Source organism: Phoenix dactylifera, chromosome 15 (genome assembly GCF_009389715.1).
Source record: "Phoenix dactylifera cultivar Barhee BC4 chromosome 15, palm_55x_up_171113_PBpolish2nd_filt_p, whole genome shotgun sequence".
Taxonomy (NCBI): domain Eukaryota; kingdom Viridiplantae; phylum Streptophyta; class Magnoliopsida; order Arecales; family Arecaceae; genus Phoenix; species Phoenix dactylifera.
Window position 1 is genome coordinate 698,315 of NC_052406.1, and position 18,265 is coordinate 716,579.

An 18,265-nucleotide genomic window follows, 5' to 3' on the forward strand; every position below is an offset into this window, starting at 1 on the left:
CCTATGAAAGAAAAGAGAAAGTTAGAAATAGGAGAATCCTCTAAATCACAAAATGATAACACTGAAATAGAACCCCAGGTTGAACTTAGAAGGAGCAAGAGGCCTAGAATAGAGAAAAACCTAAGAGATGACTTCTACACATTCCTTGTTGAAGATGAACCCTTGACTTATGCTGAAGCAATGAAATCTAGTGATGCACCTCTATGGGAGGAAGCCATTAAAAGTGAGATGGAATCAATCCTTTCACACAATACATGGGTGTTAACCGACTTACCTCCAGGGTCTAGACCACTAGGATGCAAATTGGTCTTCAAAAGGAAACAAAATCCTGGTGGATCCACTGAAAAATACAAAGCTAAATTAGTTGCTAAAGGTTTTAGTCAAAAAGAAGGAATGGACTATTTTGACACTTATTCTCCAGTCACTAGGATAAATACAATTCGAGTGCTTATAGCATTGGCGGCATCTTATAAACTTGAAATCCATCAAATGGATGTGAAAACAGCCTTTCTTAATGGCGAGTTAGATGAAGAAATTTATATGGAGCAGCCAGAAGGTTTTGTAGTTTCTAGTCAAGAGAATAAAGTGTGTAAGCTAGTCAAATCCTTATATGGATTAAAACAAGCTCCTAGACAGTGGCATGAAAAGTTTGACCAAGTCATTTTATCATATGTCTTTAATATTTGTGACTTCGATAAATGTGTATATTGGAAAATATTTGATGGGTCTATTATTATCCTATGTTTATACGTAGATGACATTTTAATTTTTGGTAGTGAACATGTCACAATTTTTGAAGTGAAGAAATACTTAAGTGATAATTTTGACATGAAAGATCTAGGATTAGCTAAAGTAATCTTAGGAATCAAAATTAGAAGGACACAAAATGAGATTGTTCTAAGTCAATCTCACTATGTTGAAAAGGTGTTAAAGAAATTTGGGACGAAAATTACAAGCCAGTTAGCACCCCATATGATCCTAGCATAAAATTAAAGAAAAATGGTGGGGATAGTGTTTCCTAATTAAAGTATTCTCAATTAATTGGAAGTCTTATGTATTTATCTAAATGTACAAGACCAGATATCTCTTATGCTGTAGGAAGACTAAGTAGATACACTAGTAATCCCGATAAAACACATTGGAATGCAATAGAAAGGCTTTTTAAATATTTGAAGGGTACTATTAACTATGGGATATACTATTCTGGTTTTCCTACTGTACTAGAAGGGTATAGTGATGCTAACTGGATTTCTGATTCCATAGACACAAAGGCCACTAGTGGATTTGTCTTTACACTAGGTGGTGGTGCAATCGCTTGGAAATCTTCCAAGCAGACCTTGATTACTAGATCCACCATGAAAGCTGAGATGGTAGCCTTAGAGTTAGCTGGTGGAGAAGCAGATTGGCTTAGGGGTCTGTTATTAGATATCCCCATGATGGATAAGCCTATTCCTGCTATTTTAATTAACTGTGATAATCAAGCGACTATAGCAAAAGTGAAAAGTAAAAATCACAACTCAAAGTCGTCTAGGCATATTGAGCTTCAATATAAAATTTTAAGGAAGCTCACCTCTACTGGAGTTATAACTTTAAGTTATATTAAATCAGTGGAGAACTTAGCAGATCATCTGACCAAGGGCTTGCCGAGAGGACAAGTTCAATATGCTTCGAGGGGGATGGGTTTAAAGCCTATTTTTGAGTCACCGTCAGCGGCAACCCAACCTATCTGACTGGAGATCCCAAGATGTAGGTTCAATGGGACAAACAAGCTGATTGAGTGGCTGGTAGGAGCACCAAATTTAAAGTGAACTCAGTTCACTACCCATCTCTATGGAGCAGGTGCTCAATTGCACTAAATAGGAGGATGGCGTAATGCCTTAATGATATCAAGGCTATTATAGCAGGGTATAGAGTTGCAGTATATCCTTGGAGATATCACCGATGTGAGTGAGACTGTGGGGTCGCAATCAAATAGAGAATTAGGGCTTGTTCTCTAAGAGACACTCACAAAACAAGATACCTGCGCATGGCCGTAATGCGCTACCTCGATGGAATTCACATGCAGGGTTAACTCTTAGTTGTTTGGTATTTTCAAAATCTATACATAAAGTCCAAGATCAAGACTTTGTTCACTTCGGACCAGTGTGGATGGCGAAATACCAACTAGATGAAGGTTCAAGTCCGAAAGACACCTTTCATCGAAAACTAAGTGTACTGAATGTTCGTACTTTAAATTTTTCAAAATTTTTGACATTTTTCAAATTATCTAAAAAAAATCAAAATTTCAAAATGGTGGGGAATGTAAGAGGTTTTCAAATTTGATACGTTGCTCCTCATTTTGAACGGTCATGAAATCATCCCTCCAATTAAAGTAATATTTGAAGAGCTGTCCGTTGAAGAACTCAACGGACAACTCAATTAAGGTGGCCTTAAAGAGGGAGACGTTGGGATCCAACGTTCCTCTAGGGGAAGGGAGAGGACAGCCTCTTATTCTCAATTTTTTGGCTTTTCTTGGCCATCCTTTAAAAGAAAAATAGAGAGCTTCTCGGTTTCTTCACGGTTTGAAGAAATATATATATATATATATATATATATATATATATATATATATATATATATATATATATATATATATATATATATATATATATATATATATATATATATCCTTTAAGTCCTTCTTTCTTTTGTTTTCCCGATCTTCTCTTGATCACCCACCAAACTATTGGGTACGAGCATACAAAAAAGGTCCTGCCGAGTTCAAGAAAATTTGTAGTATTGTGCACGTCTACAAATTCAACGGTCCGTTGTATCTTGGGGAGGGATTGCCAGAATCCAGTGCATGTAAGGAGATGAATCTCTTTCAAAGATAGTGATTACATATCTCGGACCGATCTACAGGTATTATCTATTTTATTTTGGATCTAAAGAAAATGACATCAAAGAGGTACGCATCGGAATCAGTTGTTTCAGTGATATTAAATTATTAGTGTTTTATTTGAGTTCTTGAGTTGATTACTCCAACATATGTTGTGCTGCCTTCCAGATCAACTATGTGTATTACAAGGCGAACAGGACGGCCGATTGGGTCGCCTCTTATGTGGCTCAATATTCTGGTGATTGTTTATGAGATAGACTTAAGACTACCTTTTTTTCTTTCCGTCTTTTGTATCCTCTGACTTACGTGGATGTACTCATACTGGAGTTATATGATCTATTTGTATTATCAAAAAAAGACAGTCGATTAAGTCATCTCTTATGTAGCTCAGTATTCTGGTGATTGTTTATGAGATCGACTTAAGACTACCCTTTTTTTCTTTCCGTCTTATTGTATCCTCTGACTTACGTGGATGTACTCATACTGGAGTTATATGATCTATTTGTATTATCAAAAAAAAAAAAATAAGAGCATGATACGTCAAGCGACCCCAGCTTCATGCACATGTATATAATACTACAACAATATTGGTCAAGTTGGACATTTTCATGGAGTTGAAATCAGGCTCAACTCAATCAGAATTGCAGCTCAACTCAATGGGAGAGAAAGAGTCAAGTTTGAGCTCAACTCAAGCAAATTGGAGCCGTTCATGACTCATTTAAGGAATTAATTAGAGCTCGAGGTCCCCAATGCCCTGAACCATGGATGATATTTCATTGGGTTGGGTCTCTCTCAATGGGACTTGGACAAGGGAATTAGGCTTAAATTTGACCAAAATCCTATGTATCCAAGAACCTAGATCAACTCTAGGTAGCTACTTATGGCATACAAGGGTCAGATACAGATTCATGAAGATCCATGTCACTCATTAGGTTCGGGCAGGTGTGTTGGATTGGAGTCCAGATTCTTATTGGTATTTGCTATATTTCTTTTCAAGCTTTTCAATATTTGATACGATTTCTTAGGTGAGGTTGTCAAATGCTCTCCTAACAAACGATAGAACCCTATCCATAACAAAATATGAAAAAAAAAACTAAATTTACATTAAAATATAATAAAACACAAAAGAAAGAGCAAGAAATGGGCTGATTGGTGATGCAGAGGTCGATGATATGGTGGGGAGAACGAGGGATAGGGTTTGGCTTCTTACATTCGGAACAAGGAAGAGCTAAGAGAATTAGAAATTGTCTAAGTTTATTCTTTTATTTTTCTAAAAATAAATCACTAGTGATATAAAAAGGGTAGTATGATCTCTTGCTACTTAAGGCAAGGGGTGGGATTAATTGAACACAAGATGCAACCAGCAGGTACTATAGCAGGTACTATGATCAGCTAGACCATACCAAACTTTACATAAGCTAGTAGATTTTCAATATCGAAATTTAGTAAATATTTATAGTAGAATAATTCTAACATATTTTTTTATTATCGAATCCTACATTGAGTAAGATTTTATACCAAGATTAATACCTGAAATAGGTCATATCCTATATATACATCTAATACATTATATAAAGCAGCCTTTTGACATATTAATAAAATTTCTTAGAGAGAACATTTCTTACCAATTTGATTCTATTTGTGTATTGATCTTCCAAGCATAAATCTGATAATCAAATCTCTCACACACACATACACACACAAAACTCGCGCGTACACGCATGCGAAAACAGGACAAAAGGGTAGTTTTGAAAATATAGAAAATAAAGAAGCCACTTGAAGAAAGCTTGCAATCAAAGGTGTTCACAATATAAATAGAAGTATCTAAAAGTCATATTAGATATCCTAGTGATTTGCCATGAGTATGCTTTCGCTAGATCTAGATCACAACTAGCTTTTGACTCATGCTAAACCCAATGGGATCTATGGGTTATGATGAGGTTCAAGTAGGTCCAATCATGTACTTCTTGGTGATAACCCTACTTTTGTATATATCTTTTGAGGTATTGTTCATTGCCATATCAGTGGTTGAGATGTTTACTAATTAGTAAACATTGCAAATTCGTTTCAACTAGTCATGATATGCTATCTTTTTTATAAAAATATTTTAATATTTAAAATGTAAACATAAAATAGAGCTCAATTAACTCCATAACAAAATTGAATTAGATTAATTTCAAGCTAGGGTCAAATTATATGCTCTATTATGAGGTAAATTTAAAGCTTTGCTCTATTACACTATGCTCAGATTATATGCTCAGATCAAGCTTGTTTACAGATTGAATGAGCCTCTATCAAGCTGAGAAACGAAAAGAATTCACAAGCAGGTAACCTAACCACTTATTTGACAAATATTTGTACCATTTGTATGCGCATCAAGATTCTAACATGCAAATCTCATCTTGCTGATGGATGGTAAGGGGCAGTTGTATTAGAGATTTGACTTACCTGGTAGGATTGCTCTTATCTGTGCATCAACAATGTATTTCGAGAAGCAAACCAAGTTGCTGATCTTCTTGTCAATATTAGAAGCACACTTGAGGAAGTCAAAGTCTGGAAGTCCAATTTCCCTTGGAAAGTTTGCTCTCTCTCTCTCTCTCTCTCTCTCTCTCTCTCTCTCTCTCTGAGGCTGATACCACTGATTTAGCTTTTATTAGACACTGGGTTTAACCCCTTTCCCTGCCACAAGAGAGAGAAGAAGATGAATAGGAGATAGCTCTTGCACTCTCAAGTTAAGCCCATGCATTTGACATCAGAATGATATTACTGGATGATAGAAGTGAGATGGTTTTAATGGCCAGCAAAATTACAATACTTTGCATATTGTGGATGTAAATTTGCCTTCGATTACATTCTAAGGGAGACATGAGACCAAGATTTATCGTTCTTTCCTTGTAGCTAGCATGCATTTTAAGATATTTTTGTCTGCATCACAGGACAACTTAGATGTGCAATCAGTAAAAACTCATTATATTCTTGCAGACCAACAAGAGTAGCATGTTCTTGAACCATGTCTATGCAGTGTGCTAACACCGTTTAGGTGCTTTAATGCATGACAAACATGGCAATCCATTTTCAATGTATGATTAATTGTGTGGGCTTACTACAACTAACATCATCTACTGAACACACATCTCAAAATCTACCATGCATTGCATCACACTTCAATGAGAATTCTTTGTTTTGTAGTCCAAGAGACCTAGAGAGCATTTGTGTGGTAATGATATAGTTTGTTTGTTAGGTTTTTTTACCAAAGAAGGGCTATCCACAAACTAAGATATATATGAGATTTGTCAAAATACTCATTCGGTTGCGTTTTTTTACAAAATTTATCTATAAAGATGTATGATATTGAAAAATATATATTTGTTTTTAAGTAAAAAAATCTGTGAAAAAAATTACATTATGAGGAGAAGAGAATCAAGAGTCCAATTATGTTTGTTAGCCGGTCGATAGTCGCTAAGCCACCTGAAACCTATTTTATGTCCCACGAAACCAACGTTTTTGACATATGTAATAGAAAGAAAACCTTGCTAACTAAAATGCTCTTTCCATGGAGTATGAAACAAGGGACCAATTGGACCACTGCACGCGCTTCCATGACCCCGATTAGAGGAAGGGGCATCTGTAGTAAGGACCACTTCACCAAGCTCCTCTTTTCTCATGAAGTTTAATTAAAATACATCTCTCTCTCTCTCTCTCTCTCTCTCTCTCTCTCTCTCGGTTAAAATATATAAATAAAGATACTAATATATGAAAATTAACAACTTGTGGGTAATAGCAAAATCAAATCTAATGCAATATTATTGTAACAACTCAAGACCCTACACAAGTATCCAAGATCTACCCAGCGAATGACCGATGTAGGACTAAACACACGCCCGAACGATTCCTCACATACTCCCCCGTTCAAGCTCTGACGTTCTTGTCAGGCTAAGGGTTCAAATCCATTCAAATCTATTCACAAACACTACGATTAGCCCGTTGTCAGCCCTAATGAATCTGTGTTGCAGTGTCCTCTAGTCCACATAAATTATGGGTCAAGTCCGCTCTAATACCATTTGTAACAACCCAGGACCTCACCCAAAATGGTTAGCCGGAAGGTATTATTTGGGTTCCTTAGTATTGTATAAGTACCTAAGATCTATCCAATGAATAATCGATATGGGACTAAACATACGTCCACATAAGTCCTCACAATTATATTACAAGATTTAAGCAATGCTAATTCCTCCTGATAATAAACTTCATTTAGAACAATTATTTTTCATTGCAATGTAAATAATGATCATATCATCTTCCTAATCAAACATTTGACAGAAATCTTAGGGAAAATCTAATGGTTATTAGAAAACAATGAGCAATAATCATGTATAATATCAATATTATCTGATAATGTCACAATGCATAGAATAAGCTATTAGTTTTAAACAAGTATGGTGATTAAATTGAAAAATATTCTAATTTAGTTATGAATATCAATAAATATCATTGTTTCCATGATATGATACCTGTTATAACAAAATAATATAAATCATGACCATCATTAGTTTAATTATTCGATCATTATGTTGACAATACAAGGCTAGCTCCAAATAGTGGTCCAACGGCTGTTGCAAAGCTACAATGATCTTCCTTAAATTATATCATTTATGTCATAATAAGGTTGCCACTATACATTATAACACCGAAAACACGACCAAAAATTATAAACATGCTCAGATCATTGAGGACTAATGCTTCATTTTTCAATTGGTAACAATACATGAAGTAGGACAAAGGAGACATAGCCTTTGTTGCTATGTACTCGGATGAAACTGACTGGTTTAGAGGATCTGAATTATTTGATGTATTTGGAGAGCGAAATCACAACTAGAAGTGTGGAAATAATTAGGAACAAATTCGTCGTCTCTGCTGCATTTATAACACACCTACCTACCAATTAAGCTCCCCAAAGACAATGACCCAAAACAATGGTTCAAGAGCTAAAGTTTTCCATACTATGTATTAAATTGAGAGTTTATTGAAAAGAACTTTTGCAGGAAAAAAATGACGCGAGTGTAAATCTAGAAAAAGATTTGCATGAAATAATGATCATTCTATCGTCTGCTCCTAGATGGACATGAGAAGCTCATCGTCAAGATTAAAATGACAAGATTTAATATAATTGGATTTGTCTAGCAAAAATTATATTTGGATTTAAAGTTCTCGATAGAACTGTTGCTGCACAAGTATTGGATAACTCAATCATGACTTAACTGATGGGTTTTGAAGGGTTTCTTAGGCAACCAAGAAACACAGAAACATCTTTTTCATTTCAAAAAGCACCTTTTTAGTTACTGTTATGAATGCTCCTAACAGTATGGATTCATCTAGTGATTTTAGTCTGTTGGATCCTCACCATGTAGACCGAAAGGACAGAGCAACCAAGGTCCGATCGACACATTACCATGTTACAAGCACATAATGAATTATTTATTTATTTATTTATTTTCCAGTCAATATGTTAAGCTATGTGTGTGTTACTTTTGTTAGAATGAGATATTTGACATCAAATTAGATATCTAAGGATTATGTTTTCTACAAATTTTAGTCGATTGCTTGAAGTGTTTTTAAGGATGAGTTAGGATGACTCATCACTGCTTATGGTGATTGTAAGATGATCAGAACCCTTTTCTATTTGTTGGAAAAGTAATTTCACATAAATATAGTGTGTGGCAATCCTTTGGTTGTACATGATTGTTGCTAAGAATGTTTGAGATAAATATTTTTGAGATGTCCAAGTAATTCACTTCTTGATAGAAAGAAAATTATTGCTTAAAATATTATGGATTGCAGATCATTGCCATTAGTTTTTCAAAATAATTTTGATAGATCTACTTTATCTAAAATAATCCTATCATAGAAATATATTTCATTAAATTTTTCTTTTTTGGAGAAAGAACTTTTTAATATTTGAGGTGTACTCTTCTCAGTGGGATTTTTGAACAATGAGACTATGAGAGCACAGTTCCTGCAGGAACCTTCTGTAGCTGCTGTAGAGTAATTGGACTTCACCCTGTGGCCTATTCAATGGACAATTGGAAGGTGTCTCCCTCCCAAGATTGCAAATTTCATAGAGAAGTGATAGCAGTGTTCCTATAAATCTTGTGGGAGATAGATGACTCTAGGGAGGGTCCTTCATGGAGAAGGAGAGGAGCTTTTTATGGTTTCTAATAAAAGAACAAACAAGGCCTTAAAAAAACCAGCATTCTTAGGAAGAGGAAACAGAGCATGAACCAACTATACTGCCATTAAGTTTTCAATGGATCTTATATAGCATTTAGCTAAGATGGTAGACGACGGTGCGAAAGCTCAATGGATCACAAGGAACACAAGAATTTATGTTCATTCACATTAGCTGTGGAAGTTTTCCACAAAGAGTAGAAAAGAAATTACTACGAGGCTTTGCATTTTAGAAGATGATCACAATACCTGTCAGATGTAGCTACCATTTTATTCATTCCTATGTATCCATCTTCTTCTACTTCTGCATCGATGACTCATTTGAGTCCTTTAAATTTTTTCTTGCAGGCATTACTTACCAAGCATTATGGGAGCTTGAAATCCATCCACAATGCAGTCCAGCTAGCTCCTCTTTTATTTGTGTCTTGGTATTTCATGCCTCTCTTGCATTTTTCCACAAGAATCCAAAGGCTTGCTAGAATTGATAACAATGCACCCAGATTATCCTACTTAAGTTTCCTTTGATTCATAGCAATTCACCACTTAAAGCATTTGGTGCATTTTCCAACAAAAACCACTCGAGATACACTTCCTATTTTAAAGAGAAATAAAGCGAAGGAAGAAGAGGAAAATTAACTCTAATATACTAGTATAGCAATGAGAAAATACCTCAGTGGAGAAACCAGCCACCCAAGAAGAACTTCTTCTAGCTCTGCCTTAGCTTTACTTGTTCTTGTTGTGGCCTTGATTGCTGGAAAGCCAAAGTCTCCAAGCCCAACAACATAGCTATTATCTGCACTCTAAGTTTTGCGAATTGCCCCTTGTATTTAATTTCCCCCCCTCCTTGCTTTCAAGGAGCTTTTGCTCTCCTTTCCAAACATTCGACCTTTTGCCTTTGGGGTCCCGCACCTACCCTTTTACAGATGGTCACAGGCCATCTACTTTTCCGACCACCCCCTCTTTTCACAAACAGATACCAAATGTGGCATTAAAACCCCATGGTGGGCTCTTGTAATACTTTTGTTGAAGCCAGTGGAGTTCTTCCTCCGTGTCTCCATTGATCTCTGTTCTAAGTTCCCACAAAAGCCTCAGGTATCAGGCTTATTGTTTTTAAAATTGGATTGGTTTAATTGACTAGCTTGTTGGACGTGGTTGTCATGATGGTTGCCCTGCTTTCAGGGAAATATTTGGATGATCCATCTGTGACACTCAAATTATTCCATTATGTATCAAATAATATTTTTATTTGCTTCATATGATCAAAATGATTGTGCTACATTAGACGTTACGTCTGCGAGCAGCGTAAACTGATTTCTTGATACTGCCCACACTTTGAATGCATGGCAAAAGGGGAGAACAAGGGAAGCAAAAGGAAAAGAAAGTATTTTGCAATTGGATCCTAATTGCGTTCCAAATCTAAATAATTTTATAGAGTAATTGTAATGGCTTATTTAATAACTCATAAAGGATGCTGTAAGTACTTAATAAGCAATGTGCACAGTGTCTTCTTACATATATTAGCCCAACTTGACATATCTAACAAAAAAAAGAAAGGAGAACCTTCTGACAACATCAATATGAACTATGAAATCAGATTTGAAGCATGTTTGCTGAATAATTAATGAGATAGAGCAGCATCATGAAGGATGCTATCAAGGTTGCTCTCACTGACTACACTTGAGATCTTCAAAACTCATTTACCCCGTGGGCCTCATCAAGAACAAAACATGTAAAAATTCTGAAGTTAAGAAACTTGAACAACTGGAGAGCGAGAATGTAACAACCCAGAATCTCATCCAAAATGGCTAGTCGGAAAGTATTATTTAAATTTTTTGATCCTTTATAAGTACCCAAGATCTACCCAGCGAATAACTAATGTGAGACTAAACATAAGCCTGAACGGGGCCTCGCATACTCTCTCGTTTAAGCTCTGACGTCCTCGTCAAGCTAAGAGTTCAAATCCATATAAATCTAATGACAACCACCACAATCGGCCCGTAGTCAGTCCTAATAAATCCATACTATAGTGTCCTCTAATTCATATAGGTTATGAACCGGTCCACTCTGATACCATTTGTAACAACCTAGGACTTCACCTAAAATGACTAGCCGGAAAATATTATTTGGGTTTTTTGATCCTGTATAAGTACACAAGATTTATCCAGCGAAGAGCTGATGTGAGACGAAACATACGCCCGCACAAAGAGAAAGAGAAAGAGAGGATTTATTTGAGTAAGAAAAAGTTTCATGGCATCTGTTGGTATGTTGGATGCATCAAAACCCACAACATGATCCACTTGGCCACACCAAGAACCACTAAGAAACGAATGCCATGCCTTGGAAAAGTAAAAGCCCAGGGGTTGGTTGATTGAACGCACCAAATGGGAGGGACCCTCGAAACTTTAGGACTTCAATAATTGGAGGAAAATAACTAGCAAAAGCAAGAATAAAAGGAGTAAGAAGTCCAGTCTAGCAGTGGAAGGGTAATCACGAGGTTCACCACCTTTTCCACATTACAATCGATCATGTTTCCTAGTACAGCACATCAAATTAAAAATTATGATCCGAAATGATGTGTATAACTTATTAAGTGATGCAAAATACGGTCAGTGGTCGGGATACTCTCATGTTCATATTTGAATAGGAATAGGATTAAGAAAGAAATCCCATCCGTATTATAAATACCTGGGTTGAAATTACCCCTCAAGATCTTTTAAAACAGAGTGCTGTGATAACCTTCACTGCAGCTTTTTTGTTTATTATGAAACCGCTGGTGATTGGATGGGAGCATGATATACATGTCCTAAGCTCACTCATATTAACACCTATTTATTTGCACTAGACCACTTCAGTTCTAATGCAAATTGGAGAGGATTGCAACTCATTGATCATATTCATATCACAATTCCAGATATATTTTTGTGAAAGTAACATGCTATAAGGGAAAAAAATGCATGAAGGTTTCATGGCAATCTCAATCCTATTCACATTACAAACACCTATTTACATTACACTACATTACATTACATTATGTTATATTATATTTGTTGTTGATAAAAAAACCTACATTTGTAAATATCACATAGAAAGGCGTATATAGATGGATGTCCTAATTAGTTTGTTTAATTTTTTGCATACTTGTTTTTCACCTTAGAAATATGTTTAAGAAGCATGTTTATACCTTCTCTTATTCAATTTAATGGTCATTCTAGAACTTGTTTTCTTTACTAAATGACAAAGCAAACAGAAAACACTGCATGATGACGGAGTTTGGCTATGGCAACAAACTCAATGTTATGGCTAACTGTTATTTCTAATACTGTGAAACAGATAATTTTTAAGAAATTCTTCATGCAAAAGCAACTTAATATAAAAGCTTTGAAAATTTGTTAAAGCCTGGCTTCTAGACCAATTTCTTTACCCTCAATTAAGGTTTGATTCTTTGGCTACACTACTTAACCAAAACATATTCATTATGGAGCATATCAAGGACTTATACTTAGTACTCACTCATCATGTAGTCATGGTCCACAGCCCTCATTGAAAGCAATTGGAAGCTTGCAAGAATGATTATGTCTATGCTTCTCCTTATGAGAGACCTTTGTTGCAAATTTTACTATTTTTGAAAGGAATCGCATGGCCGGAGAGGGATGATGAGCTAAGGAACCCACTCTTCCATTGACAGAAAAATGGAGTAACCTAAAAGGTTTCCTCAAATTGAGGTATCTTTACGTGCTTGTGAATTCTTAAAATGGATTTTGATGTAGAAGTAAGCAAAGAGTTTACCATGCTAGGAAAGAAATTATGATGGTGATGAAGCAATAAAGGTTGTCTACGATAGTCATCGATTAGGGTCCAAGTCTCTCTCTCTCTCTCTCTCTCTCTCTCTAGTTATTGGACTTTACATCCGCACTATGGCATAATTAAAACTACATATGCACCCATTATTAAGTGATTGGCTTGCTTCACTTTCTTCCTATCTATTAATGTTGCATTAATTTTCTAGAGTTCAGATCTTCTGCACTGCACGGTTTGCACTGTAGAGTACTGTGCTGATTGCTATCAAATAAGTAGACTTTGTGTATCAGGCATGACACCTGTTTGATAGCTATCCATCTTTAGAATCGGACAGCGTGGTGGCCATCCAAAGTTGTACAGTTCTCTATGGTGCAAAACGTGCACTGTGGAGAATTCTAGATCTATTTTAGATTTATTTTCTGTTGTAGCATGCATGTCCAGCCCAGAAAATGATAGGCTACCTATGCATGCTAAAGAGAAGGTTAGTTAACTCAACAAATCAAGGACAAAAATGTTGATGATGCAGATGCAATTAATATCCATGGGAATGTTATCTTCGGTAATTTCATGAATTATATTACTTTGATATCTATCTTAGGATTTTTTGAAAATTATTTTCTAGCATAGAATTTTTAGCACATAATTGGCACTTGATATGGCTAAACCACGTGATAACACAATAAAAAGTAATAATTGCCACCACACTAAGATATTTATAAAACGTAACATAGTTTAGGCCTAATTGGTAATGCCCTGGAGTACAATCCTTCTTATAGTCAGGTCCAAACCTTCGGTCCCAACTTCAGTAGCTGAATATGGGATTCACAATGCCAGCTCTAGACTGTAATGTTAAAGCCAAAACCAAAAACCAAAAAATAGAAAAAAAAGGTACGAATTCCAGACTTTTTATCTTTCTTTTGTCCATGATAACCTTAGCTGCTGTAAAAAACTGGCTTAATCATGGTATACCATACCATACCAAATCATAAAGTATAGAACATACCTACCATACTGGTTCAGTACCAGTATAGAGTATAAGAGACGTACAAATACTTGGCACACCGAACCAGCCTATAACCGGGCATATCGTTGGCACACCGAACCAGCCTATATATCGGACATATCGACATAATGACAGGTTGGCATCAGTATAAGATCCGGTATCAAGACAGCATATCTTAACTCCAGCAGTCCCTCGTCACAAAATCAGACAAGAATGCAAGGGTACTCAGAAAAGATAAGAAATAAAGTGGGCTGTGAACCAAAGGGAGAGTTCTCCAATGCAGAGACAAAGGTTAGAAACTCCTTAGCCAAGTGCACGCGGAGACCACACCACCTGACTGGGGCGGAAGATGGCATTCTGAAATAAGTCTAGGTCATAGTCACCATTTCAGCGCTCCAAGGCTGGAGATAAAAGGTTCACAATTTGAAACATTTTCAACCTTTTCTTTGAGCAAATGCTGTTAAAAAAATTCTGACAAATTCATTGAATTTCGGAAGGGAATCGGATAATCAAAAAACTTAGAAATAGAATTGTAAAGCTAAAACGCATAATTTTTTGAAATATTTTGCATACTTATTGATTCAAAGACAAGTATAGGAGAGACAAGAAATACAGAAAATAACAAAAAATATCACCTCATTAATTTCTAACAATAAAGATTTATTAATTTGGTCATAAATAATTTATGATAAATTATAAAAACTATGTATAAGTTGAGCATAATTACACATAACTTTAGGAGAATAATTTAAGAATCATTAACCCAGGAGGATAATCAAGAATAATTTATGATTTTTTTTCAATAATCCCGTGAATGTTGTCACTATGCTCTAGGTTGCAAGCTTTCTAAACTTGCCAAGCCAAGCATACAACCTAGGTTTTCGGCTGGAGGTTCGATCATAAATACGATGAGAAAAGTCTTGTAGGATATCTCACCCTACTATTAGTGGACAAACTGCTATGCGGTGACGAAGGCTGCCACATTGGCTGAGCCGGAGCTAGGTTGATGTCTTTATCATCAAGACCACCCGTTGGACAAAGAAGTTGGCCTAAACCTCTGGCTAGAACTGATCATGGGCTGGGCCTTAGGCCTAAATTATATTTATATTTAATTGGATTTTAGATTGTGCTTATTTAAATAGGAGACATTCTGTGCCCAAGCCTTGGACACAGAGGAGCTAGCCTATGTTGGGCTGCGTTGCAGAAGAAAGACTAGAGACTAGGATGGGCCTCCACCTTTCAAACCCACCTCAATTGGGTAATCAGTGGTTTAGGTGTTAGCTTTGTAGACAACTAGCAATATCAACTTGAGCATCTTAGGGCCATTTGGTATTACTTTTGTTGTCTGTTTTTATTTTCAAAATTCAATAAAAAATAACTGGACGAAACAAATAAGTAACATGAGCCCTTTTGCTTTTTTTTTTTTTTGAATTATTTGAAAAGACCTTGAGAGCTTGTTGCAGCAAAGATTTACTGTTTTGAGATCATCGATGCCTCCATGTTCTCTTATCGGTGATTTACTGCTTTCAAAACCAAGTGAAAATAGAAGCAAAAAATGGCGGAAGTTCAAGGCAAATGTTGTCTCCTCTTCAACCCAGCATCATCTCGAAAAAGAGAAAAAAGATTTCAGATTTTATTGGGTATATCCGTACTAGTATAGTATGATGCGCCCGCTCTAGCAAAAAAAAAAAAAAAAAAAAAGATGTTGAGTTCCATGCTTGGGGTGGCTAGGGGGTGTTGGCGGTGGAACATATGGCATGAGAGGAGTTCCATGCTCAATTGGCCCAGCTTTCATGGCAGCCTTTGAGCTTGGAGTCCATTGTGCTCTTGGTGGTGTTCATGCCGCAGCTTCTTTCCTGAAAAAAGAAGCAATCTTGCTTTCTTGTTGGTATGTTGAAGTTATATTGAGACGGGAGCTTTTAAAATACCATGCAACTCTCGTGCAGTATCAGAAAACAAGCATGTTTATGGAATCCCCCCAAAAAGAAATGACTCAAATCAGGACAGACTCTTCCAATATCATCTAGGAGAAGCACACAATGACAATGCCAAAAGAGTTCAAAGGATATATTTGACCTGGAAATAATATTTCCAATGATAACCCAGCTGATTCCTATGAACAACGGCAACAAAACTACAAGTATTATCAGAAGGCTCGGTTTTAGAAACGAAGGGCGACCCTAACACTATGTAAACAAGAAGTCATATGCCAAGGCGTAGCTTCGGTGGCTTGGACTGAAAGAAGTACCTTCAGTTTTCTGTTCATAATTATTATGGTTATTACACCTTCAGCAGGCACAGAATTTTCAACTCCATGGCTTGTATAGGATGAATCTGCATTTCATTATAAATACACATTGAGTATATTGATCTCCGATAATCAGGTACCGAATATATACTAAATTAAAGCAAATTTATGACACATCTGATATTTTCCTTGCTCGATGTACATGCAATGACCAAGTAACAAAGTATCTGCAACGAGTAATGTCTTAGATTATTTAGTTTAAAGGCTTTCAAAAAATTAAAGAGTTAGATGGAAGATTGCTGTTATAATCTGTGACAACTGGGGTACTATATTTACCATATATTGAAGCAAATTGATGACACATCTGAGATTTGTTGGAATATAGGAAGAGAGATTTCTCTAGAAAAGAAAGGATGAAGAGGCGAAATACTTCAAATTTTTTCTATTCACTTTGGTTCTTGCCTCTTACCAAAAGCACAAACTTACATAGTATTTATAGGACTCCTAGGTACATGTATAAACCCAAATACATGAACTACTTAAATGCATATAGAAAATCCAAATACATGAACTACTTAAATGCACATAGAAAATTCAATTACATGAACTATTTAAATACATGTAGAAAATCCAAATACATGAATCACCACTCTTAAGGTGATCCTTCGCATATTCATGAACTTCCCAAAAGGCATTCATTGAATTAAGTTTATTTTTCCAACAAGATTTTTCCTATTCCATATACATGCAATGACCGAATGGAAGTATCTAGCCATAACAAGCCTCACATTTTATTACCCAGGTTTTGCTGCCCTTAGGTTAAATTCGTTAAATTCAACCACAAAAACAATATTGAAAAACTTTTAACTCAAAGAACATAGAATATAAATCTACGATCTGTTGCATGTCTGAGGGTCGATTTAAATATTTTGGGTTATCTCATCATCTCGATTTGAGAAAAATAGGTCTTGTCTTCATTCTTTTGCATCCGAATCGAAAAATTCTGAGCTTACCTTCTAAAATCTTATGCTCCAAAATCCATCTTGCCTTTTTTCATCCTCTCAGCACCAAGTTCACACTACCTATTAGCTAGTCAAGCACTGTTCTTAATTCTTAGATCCAAAGCTCACATAGTGCGAAAAGACCAATTCCCCAAAAAAGTAAACTGTAACAGATAAAAGGAATTCTGCAAATGAACCCTGAGAAGAGAACCTCGAGTTTAAGTTCCCTATCAAGCAAAACTTGGAATATGTTACAGTAAAACAACAAGTTTTGTCTAAACATCATTATAAACCATCCTTCATTGATAAAAATTTTAATCAGAGCTAACCAACCAATTTATCTAATATCAATTGTCCAAAGCAACTTTAACAAAAATATTTATGAAGATCTCATAAATCAAACAATTATCATAAATTCAGCCAATCTTCAAGAAATCATCTAAACATATGTACTCAGAATAGGAAGAATATAATACAATGGTTAGAGTTTCATAGATGAGTATATTTGTATCATAGCTCCCCACCTAACTTTCTACTTCTTGTTTTTTCTTCATTTTCCTTTTTCCCTTTTGTTTTGCGCGGATCCTCAACTGGATCATGATGACTGAGAGATAAAGTAAACAAAAACCTGCAGCTAAGAGGTGTTGGTGAATTGAAATATAGTGAGCCATGTACCAAGATCCAAATTAAAAAGAAACATAATTAAAATTTCTTTTAACAACTACTTGTTTACGTTACGCTTGTCAAAAGGAAACATGTTTTTTGATATTTGACCTAAATAATATGTTAAAGAAAGATTAGAAAACTGACACACGAAACAGGATAGAGACAGCCCTTCATTGGCTATGCATTAGGTAAATATTGGATACATCAAAAAATCTAAAGTAATAATATCGGTTAATCTTTTAAGGTAACGTCTTAGGTTATTATAAATAATATTAGAACAAATCCGACGCATGGCCTATGTGGATTATGGTACACTGCAGCACGAGCCTATTAAGACTGACCACAGATCTATCATGGTGCTTGTGTTTAGATTTGAATGGATTTGAACCTTAAACTTGGCAAAGACCGAGGTTAATTAAAATAGGGAGAGTATATGAAGACCTATG

General features: G+C 35.7%; 1 protein-coding gene across 1 annotated transcript in view; it reads right to left on the minus strand.

Annotated features, from left to right (window-relative positions):
• The window catches only part of LOC120113227 (QWRF motif-containing protein 2-like), a 48,961-nt gene extending 39,014 nt beyond the window's left edge, over positions 1 to 9,947 (minus strand). The window contains exons 1-2 of the mRNA XM_039134023.1: positions 9,773 to 9,947; positions 5,327 to 5,557 (exon numbers count right to left, since the gene is read on the minus strand). The gene's annotated coding sequence lies outside the window, so the exon portion shown is untranslated. The remainder of the gene's footprint in view (positions 1 to 5,326; positions 5,558 to 9,772) is intronic.
• Between the last annotated feature and the right edge of the window lie 8,318 nt (positions 9,948 to 18,265).